The sequence below is a fragment of the Hydra viridissima genome, unplaced genomic scaffold (assembly GCF_058129835.1).
Source record: "Hydra viridissima isolate aposymbiotic clone 2 unplaced genomic scaffold, HvirCarnegie_v1 scaffold_15, whole genome shotgun sequence".
Classification (NCBI taxonomy): Eukaryota; Metazoa; Cnidaria; class Hydrozoa; order Anthoathecata; family Hydridae; genus Hydra; species Hydra viridissima.
In genome coordinates, this window is record NW_028324314.1 from 9,967,911 (window position 1) to 9,977,986 (window position 10,076).

General features: G+C 30.8%; 1 pseudogene; it reads right to left on the reverse strand.

Annotated features, from left to right (window-relative positions):
• Positions 1-2,575: 2,575 nt before the first annotated feature.
• Positions 2,576-7,074, reverse strand: LOC149878583 (uncharacterized; annotated as a pseudogene).
• Positions 7,075-10,076: the final 3,002 nt, after the last annotated feature.

Below are 10,076 nucleotides of genomic sequence, written 5' to 3' on the forward strand. Positions count from 1 at the left end.
TAGTGAAGCGGTAATTTGACTATCCTTGTTTTTATGTTGCAGAGGACTGACATTCCCTGTTTTTCTGTAGCAGGGGTATTCTTAATTGGCTATTTTTACCTGACTATACTTGTTTTTTCACTTCAGTACTTTGAAAGAAGCTAGCTATCGCAATGCACAATCGGCTGACAGGGCTATCTCAAAATTTCGAAAAATTGACATTCCTTGTTTTTCCCTTGAACCCTTCACGTTTGATTGTAAACTAAATTTTCTTTGTTTAAAACGTATTTGTACTCAATTGGTTAGTTATTTTTGATAAATTTATTTAGCTGTGTGCATTTAACGTTTTAAAGACAATTTCCTTTTTCAAAGAAACATGTATAAAGGGGATACCAAAAAAATAATAACTCATGTATAATTTACGTTCGCTTTATACTAATCTTATTAATTAAAGTTCATGTTATAAAAAATATAACAAGAATTCAGCTTTACTTTTTCGTCAATTTAAAGCATGATTAAGTGTTATTATTTTGTGTCAGTAACTAAAAACGTATTGTGTTGAACTTAGTAATGTCAAAGAAAATGGTTCTGCATTACACTGATATGACCTATGTCAGTTGTTAATTACTTAAATAATGTTAAACAATTGGTAAATTATTTTACCTTCACATATTTTTTATTTTAATTTTACAGATTGTTTAATTTTTTCAATTTGAAGGTATTTTTCTAAAAGGGTATTAGTTAAGGTCTCGCAACTTTAAATTGTGGAAAACAGCCACTATAAATTAAGTAGCAGGCTGACCATAATCCGTATTACGGGTTGCTTTTTTCTAGTATACATAATATATGTATATTTATTTATTACCTTTCAGTCTACTTTTAATATAATATAAATATATATATTTATATTGTATTGGAAAGAGACTGGAAGGTGATTACAAAATATAGGAAGGTGTGAAAAGTATGAACTATCCAAATGCAATAAATGAAAAAAAGAGACATGATTTACAATAAAAATATTTCACAGCATCCACAAAAAAGAGCACATGATTATATTTTTGATAAGATTTTTGTAATGCTTGTGTGTTTTTAACATGTTCTGAATAAATTTATCGACAGTCTTCTCCAATTCCTTTGTATATGTCTCTCGGACAGCCGCTAAAAAGTGAAAATTAAACAATAATAGTTCAAGAAAATCATTGCTTTTTTGGAAAGCAGCATTAGAAGACACTTACCAATTATACATTAGTAAAGATGGATTTCTTTAAAACTTTCTCTTTCCACCTCTCTGTCCATCCATGTTGAAATTTATAATTAGCGAACAATCTAATTTCTAAATTCGATTATTTTCTCTGAAATCTTTAAAGTATGTGCTTGTAATAACCTAGCCATAGGAGCTTTACGGAACAAAATTCTTTTGTTCTTACAGTTCAAAGTTCTTTTGAGTTATTTGTTGGTTTTTTGCATATTTACAAGGTAGAAATCCGGAAACACATTTAATACCAGCAGCTATAAGAGGAGACTTATATTTCTGATGTTTCTTGTACTACTGGCTAAAATCGTAATCAGTCCGCTTGCAAGATTCTTGTTCTTCATTAAACACTACCCTTTCTTCCCAAGAACTTTTGATAATGCTCCTTTCACAAGAGTAATATCCAGTATGAGAAATAGTACATTTAAAAAACGATCTTGCTGGGGCATCACAGAGAAATGCTCTAACTTTAACAGTGTGTGCAACTGATTTTATTGTCAGATAGAATTGTCCGGATAACTTTAAACCACACAATTCTTGTAATTCTTCCGCAATTGGATTTAAAGAAGTAATTAAAGACGCAGTTAAGGAAGGAATTAAAGCACGAACGTATAAGATTGGATGTGCAACTAAGGGTCTACGTATCGTTATTATTTTGAAACGATAAAGATTTGAAACAATAACGATATCAAACGATATGAACTTGTTTATGAAACGATAATATCGGTTTAGTTTTCGTTGGAAACGATAAATGAATGGAAAACTATCGGTTAAAACAATAATATCGGATTTTTTTTATCGTTTATCGGAATACATAAAAATAACGAGAATACCGATATTTATCGGTATAATAACGATGTTTTTTCACAATATTCCAACTTTTTTTTTTTTTTAAATGACAAATTTTAGTTCAAATATATTATAAATCTTCATGTCGAGTATAGATGTTGTTTTGCCTATCTTTACCGGTTTTACAAGTTAATCCTTCCCAATTGTATATATTATCTAGATGTCTAACTTCACAAAATTTCTGTAAAGAAAAAGTGAAGCAACACTGTTCTCCAAATTGACCCCTAGGTTGCAACTCTCCCCACTCCTGGTTTTTTTTACATTTAATCAATCATATGCATTAGTAAACACAGTATATGTTGGTCAGAAAAATCTGAACCAAGTACTAAATATGTGTATTTTCAAATTTAAAATGCATAATTTTTGGCTTTTTTTCTTCCAAAGTTTTAATAAAACAAGCCATTAAGGTAATCAAAATAACCCATTTATATTAATTTATTTCATTTACAAAAAAAAAATAATATAAATACATTTGTATCACAAATGATATAAACGTTAATTTTTGTTTAAAATAAAATTTACTACAGCAGATTATAGCTTTTCCCCATAACTTTTGTGTCCTATGTTTCTTTTATAGTTCATCCAAGTTTTTTTAAATTTGTAATGAACAGATTCACCGCATTGTTCTTTTACCTCAGCTAATATTATTGTGCTAAACAAAGAGGAGAATGTGACACACTAAAATATGTATTTTCCATGAAACTTTCAAGTCATAGCCAAATACATCTTTTGCATATAGTTGAAGACTAGAAAATGAACCTTTGAAATCTTCAATTTTAACAGAAATATCTGTACCCATTTCCAAACCAACCACAACTGATTTCACTGATGAAAACTTACGCAAACAATTAATTATTGGTAAAATATTGATTGTTAAGGTAACATTCCTCTCTAAAATATCTAACAGGGGCATAAATCAATTATCATTGTTTCCATTAGAGATGTGCTGGGTACCAGGTTCGGACCCGGGGACCCGGCAAATCGGCTGTTTTACCGGGTATCCGATATCGGCCATTTGTTGCAGTACCCGGCACCAGTTATCTTCCTTTTTTATCTTAAATTTATTTTTCTTTTAGTTTCTACCAATAAACTTCAACCAATAAACTTCTTGATATAATTCTAAGAGCGTTATGTAGTCGATAAACACAAAGTTCTATTAACTTAAAACAATCTCACTTAAAATATTTTTTAATATATTTTTGAAAAAAAATTTATACGGATACAAAAACTGTAACCCTAAATAAAATAATTTGAGAATACGAATAAAATGAATGGGGGTAAAAAATATTTAACAGTTTCTTTTTATTCTGTTAGAACACAAGATAATTCTTCTTCTTTCGAATGCTGATAGCGCTTTTCATTTGTAGCGCATTTCCAGCGCATTTCCAGCGTATTATTAAAAAAAATTTTCTTTTTATATAAAATAATCGAAAACGTATTTTCATTATCTTTATAGAAATTTTATTTGAAAGAAAAATTATGAATAAAAAAAGTATAGCGTGGAAGTTTTTTAATATAAGCACGACTCCTCATATGAGCAAGTGCAAACTATGTGTGATAGTTTAGTTACGAGAGGAGGAAAATCTTTAAAGTCTTATGGAACTACAGCAAAGAGTTAGAACTTGCGGGAAAAAAAAAGATCCAATCATTTCCGTCTATTTCTGAAACCTCAGTTGCTTCTACCACCAATACAGCACAAAGTAACATTCATGCTTTAAACAAAAAAAAACTATGGAAAAGTGATGACCACAGATCTTTTCGAATCCATAAAATATTAGGCAAACTTATCACATTGGATATTCAGCCATTTTCTATTGTTAAAGATACGGGATTTAATGAACTGATTAAAGATGCTTACCCCAATTACAAATTACCATGTAGAACATATTTCAGCCAAAACGTAATCCCTAGCATGTATGATGAACTGTTTGAAGATATAAAAATAAAAATCTCCGTGGCAAACTATTTATCTCTGACGGCAGATAATTGGACAGCGGATACAGCGAAAACCGCATTCTTAAGCATTAATAGACATTGGATAGATCCAACAAAATTTTCCCAAGAAAATGCTCTTCTTCGAGTTATTCATTTTCCGGAAAATCACACAGGTGTTCATATAAAAGAGTATTTACAAAAAGGTTTAGAATCTTTTGAAATCCCGTTAAGCAAAATTCATCTTGTTGTTACCGATAATGCAAGCAATATGAAGGCTGCGGTAAAAATGTGGAATGACATCAATTCCATGCTTTATCCACACTTTGCAGCTATGTATTCATGACTCTATATTTAGCCAAAAAACCATCAAGGAAATTTTAACTTTAAGCAGAGGAATAACGACCCATTTTAATCATTCACCAATAGCATGTGCAAAATTAAAATCAATTCAGCAGCATTTAAGTACTGAACCTCACAAAATGAAACAAGATGTTCCAACTCGCTGGAACAGTTCATTTGAAATGATACAAAGAACGTTTGAACAAAAAGTTCCTTTGGCCACTTATGCAGCAGAGTTTGATGAAATTAAACTTCCTACTAATTATCAGTGGGGAATCGTCGAAAAACTTGTTTACATTCTTGCTCCATTTGAAAACTTAACAAAAAAATGTGGTAGGAAGGACGAAACTTGCGCAATAATTATACCATCTGTTCTTGCATTAAAAGTTTTATTACAAAAAGGCTTGATAAATTTTTTCTTAATAAAATGTTATGTGTATCAACGTTTTTGGATCCACGATATAAATTACTTTAACAACATGCAGATGAAAATGTTATTACAGAGTGGGTTGAAGAAGCATTGAAAGAAATGCAAGGAGCGCAAGATGTTGTTGACTCTGACTTCGACGATGTTCCAATAGTAAAAGCTCCAGCCTCTACTGGATTCATTAGCATTGATGATTGTTTTAAAGATGTAACTTTTATGAGAACTGGAAGAAAGCAGAGTGAAAAACGTTCCGAGGCAGAAAGAGAACTAATAGATATTGAAGTTGCTGACATAGTTAAGAAGCAAACAATATTAAGGTCTGCAATTACTCAAGAAATAGGCAACTATTTATCTCTGCCTCTTTTAGAAAATACAGGTTGTCCGTTTTTGTGGTGGAGTAAATCTGGAATGTAATTTGAAAAACTAAAAAAGATGGCATTAAAATATCTTACAGTACCTCCGTCATCAATAGAAAGTGAAAGGTTATTTAGACCTGGTGGGGACATATACAAAGCAACAAGGAGCAGACTAAAAGCAGATAACGGAGAATACCTAATGTTTGTTTATTACAATCTAAAGTTAATAAAACAATTAAAATAAGATACAGCAAATAAGTGTTGTTTAAGTTCTTTCTATTTGTTTAAACTTGTTTTATTTTAATCACACTACAGTCGAGAAAGTCTACCCTTTTTTTGCAATTCTTTGTCTCTCTAAATATTTTACTTTCCCTAATAAAACTTACAGTGGCGGAACTTCAAATTTTGCCCCCTAAAACACAAAATATTATTTAAGCCCGAACCACCAGGAGAGAATAATAACTTTAAACTAAGTATAGTTATTAAAAAACTATTGCAGAACTTTTAAAATAATTCAGACCCCTACAACTCAGGCCCCTTAACCTGCATTGCGGGGTTTTGCTAAATGGTAGTTCCGCCACATAACTTTTGGTTAGTTAGCATAAAAAGCGTATTTTGTGTAAATAGTTCATCGCTAGAGATTTCACAAGTTTGTATTCTAACTTTTAAAAAAATGGACTTGGTGCCGGGTACCCGGAATCGGACCCGGTTTTTCAGCCGGGTACCCGGAATCGGAGATTCGGCATAATCTGGTTCTGGAACATCACTAGCTTCCATCTAAACCTACACCATGATACCCTCTCATTAATATTTAATGTATTTTCAACCAGCTTTGAAAAGCTGGCCAAACATATAAAAGCAAAGTACAGAGTTTATCCACAACTCCCATCATAATGTGAAGCTCAGGTGGAGGAACAATGTGTTCAAGAAAAGTTTCTTGATCTTCTTTTAAGTAAATTAAACAAGAATTTATTACATTTTTGTATTCCTGCATTTTTAATCTTTTTTTTCCACTTTTTACATATTGATCATAACATAAGTCTATGGAGCCCAATGTTCTTAGTTTCCCAGCTTCAAGGGAGCATTCTCCTTCACAATACAGACAGGCATATTTGCGAGAGTGATTTGAAAGTCCGAAAACGCTGTTTGCACACTTTAGATCAAATGCCATGTTGAAATTCACTTCTTCAAGTTGAAGTGGTGCCAATAATTTTCGAAAACATTAACAATAACTTTAAAGAAATTTTGAACACCATCTAAAGATATTCAGAGTTTCCAGAAATTCAGTCATTTTAATATTAATGCTCGATTCATCAGCACTTGTTAGATTCCTGCGTAAAGTAGAACATAATTTTTTGGTTTTATTTTCAGAAAGTTCTAATACATTTGATAGCTCCATAATAGCTTGAAATGAGATATGATTTACTTTCTTTCTTTTTGACTAAATTTCATTCACTCCAACTATAACAGAGAGAAGATGTAGACATCTTGAACTACTCTCCACTTACAATGCTTTCACGTTCCATTTTATGCTTTAACAAACCAGTTGCTACTTGTACTGCATGTTTATCTCCTAGTGATTCACTAGAAACTAAAACTAATAGTAAGTTAACAATCATGAGAAACTAAAAATAATAGTAAGAATTCTATAACAATTTTTGAAATAAGTAAAAACAATAAAAAATCTATTGAATCAAACTGTAAAATAACATAAAGAGAAAAAATGTTTTAACTAATCTTATTTTAACCTTATTTCTACATTATAAAATCATAGACAAAAACAATCTATACTAAGATTTAAATAGCTTAGTCCACAGATTTTTCAGCCACATTTAAAGTTTTTGACTCTGGCTCAACATTTGTCTGGATACATAGCAGTGAAGAGGTTTCCTAATACTCCTGTTTACCTGAAATATATTATTTTCTATCAAATACATTATTCTACCTGAAGTATATTATATAATATCAACATGTATGTATGTGTGTGCTATATATATATATATATATATATATATATATATATATATATATATATATATATATATATATATATATAAGTTATTCAAATTTAAAATTATCTTGCGAAATGCGGCCAGATATTTCATGTTTTCGTTTTTCATATTTCATATACATTTTCATTTATAAAAAATACATAATAACCCATTAGTTTTTGTCAAATAAAATTTAGTTTATATATAGCTGGTAAATCATATTATGTTAATATTAAGTACTTGGTAATTCTTGCAGCTCGCCATAAATTGGCTTTGATAAATTCTTTAAAACTGTGACAAATTATTTTTTCTTTCTTGTATTTATATTCATTTTATGTATAAGTTATTTATCCTTAACTGTATATATTTCTGTTGTTAAACATATATATATATATATATATATATATATATATATATATATATATATATATATATATATATTTTTTTTTTGTTCCGACAGACGTCTTGTTAAGAAGTCTTAAGTACGTCTTAAACTGGTTTTCGGAAGACGTCTTCATTAGGTGTGGAAAGGCTATCTTAAATACGTCTTCAACTAGTTTCAGATGTCTAGACGAGTTAAAGATAAGTTACATACGTCTTAAAGTCGTCTTATGTTGGGTGGGTATATTTTTGATCGTTTTTTGTTAATGCATGCTAACACACACACAAAAAAACTTTTATGAAAATTATTATTAAATATTCAAGTTGAGTATTCAATCTAGAATAAACGTTCAATCATACAACCAGTTTTTGAGCTAATTTAATGGACATTATACCTTAGCTAATTAACACCGTTCTCGTTTAAAATGTTTGTTTATTAATAATTACAACAATAGCCTCCCTGTAGTCATCCTATCTTGCATACAATCACTTTCTCCATAAATTCCAAGGAAGAATGCTTCAAAACTGATTTCAAATTCAAGACAAATATGACATTCATTATTTAATTTTTTTACTTAGTTGAAGACGCTGATATGCATAGTCCAGCGAAAAAATCAAAATTAAACTTTAGAACGAACAGACAAAATTTCCTTCATGTTTTTTTATATATTGTGATAAAATATGTAGCCTCATATAAAAGTACAAGATGTTAGTAATTTGAGGAGGGAAAATGAGAAAATTTATAAACATTATCCTTAAGTTTTACCCATTAGGTTTTATAATTATCTTTAAATTTTTTAAAATTTGTAAACACCTTTTAAGATGTTCGGGAAAACCGTAGGCCTTCCAAGTCTTAGTCCTTCCAAGTCTAAAAGAATTCTACATAAATCCAAAAGAAGTTCTTTAAGGTTCCAATAGATTACAAAACAGTTAAACTTCAATTATATGCCATTTACAACACCTAAAAGTTACTTTAATTTACATTATTATATTCAAAGTAATTATCTTGTTATACTATAATTGTTCTTGTACGGTCTAACAGAACTCCATTAGGAAATGACATTACCATAAAAATTTTTTTTGATGACAATAATAGCTTTCAAGATAATCAAAATATATGCCTTACTACCTTACAATTACTGCTGGAAGGTCTAACAAAAAAACCACCACCAAGATAAGATTAACGTAAAAATTATGATTAGTGACAATGATACCTTTCAAGATGTTCAACATGTTTATCTTATTAGCTTATAAACGCTGTTGGACGCAGGGCTGTGGAGTCGGTAAGCTGCTGTTCCGACTCCGACTCCGACTCCGACTCCTTGATTTTATCATGAACCGACTCCGACTCCGACTCCGACTCCCGACTCCGACTCCAACTCCGACTCCTTCATAAGTAACCAATTTGTAACAACAAATAGTTGTTTGTTTTACTACAGTTATTTGTTTGTAACAATAAATAACTGTAGTAAAATGTTAACATTGGCTATTTCATCACTATGATACAAACAATCCAACCACTTAGTGCTTTAAACAATATTTATAAGAAAACAATTTCTGAAGAAACAACTTTTCTGAACTCTTGTTATGCAATAAACTCTTATGCAGTCGCTAATAACATTATGAATTTGTCAAAATCATGTTTGAAATATTGTCAGTTGGACAATATTTCAAACATGAAAGAACTTGTTCTTCTTTAAGTTCATATTCTTTAAGAATCTTTTCTACTAAGACCTGGAGAAATTCGCTGGTGTGATTAGTTTTGGCGTCTTTTACTGCCAATGTCTTGGTAACTGCTTCATTTTTTTCAAAAAAGAATTAAACATTGATTGCAAAATAGTTCACTCTGTTAAGAAACACAAAGCGTCTCTTGAGAGATTCATTAAGTTCTTCTTTTTGTTTAACAGCTTCTTCAATCACTAATTTTCTAATATTCTCTCTCTCCAGAGAAACAAAGTTAATTGAATACTTACAGTCTTTTTGTTTGTGGAGCAACTCTTTGGTGCTTGGTGGTGGCACGCCTAGCTTTCTACTAAGAATATGTAGCACAGTGCCAGACAATTTAAGTCGGGAGTTAGGGGATCATGAAGTTATATAGTTTAAGGGAAGGTAGAGGAGAGCGCAAGGGAGGTGATATATGATTCTCAGTGATAAGCAGCAAAATACCCTATTGCTTATAAGAGTTTTAAAGGCCTAAAAATAACATGTCAAACTCCTTGTCTTCCAATTGTTGCAAACTACGATTCCCATTGTGTCTGGATATCCTACAGCTTTCAGACCATCCTGGGACTTGTAGTTTTGTAACATCTATAAAATCCTTATGAAAATTATGAAACTTTGAAAGATTTTTTTTAAACCGGAGTCGGAGTCGGTACAATTTTTCCGACTCCGACTCCGACTCCGACTCCAGCCAAAATGAGCTCCGACTCCGACTCCGACTCCACAACTCCGACTCCGACTCCACAGCCCTGGTTGGAGGGTCAAAAAAATCACCCACACCAAGAAATGATATAACAGAAAAATTTATCTTTGTTAAAAGTAATAGCTTTCTAGTTGTTTTTACGTCA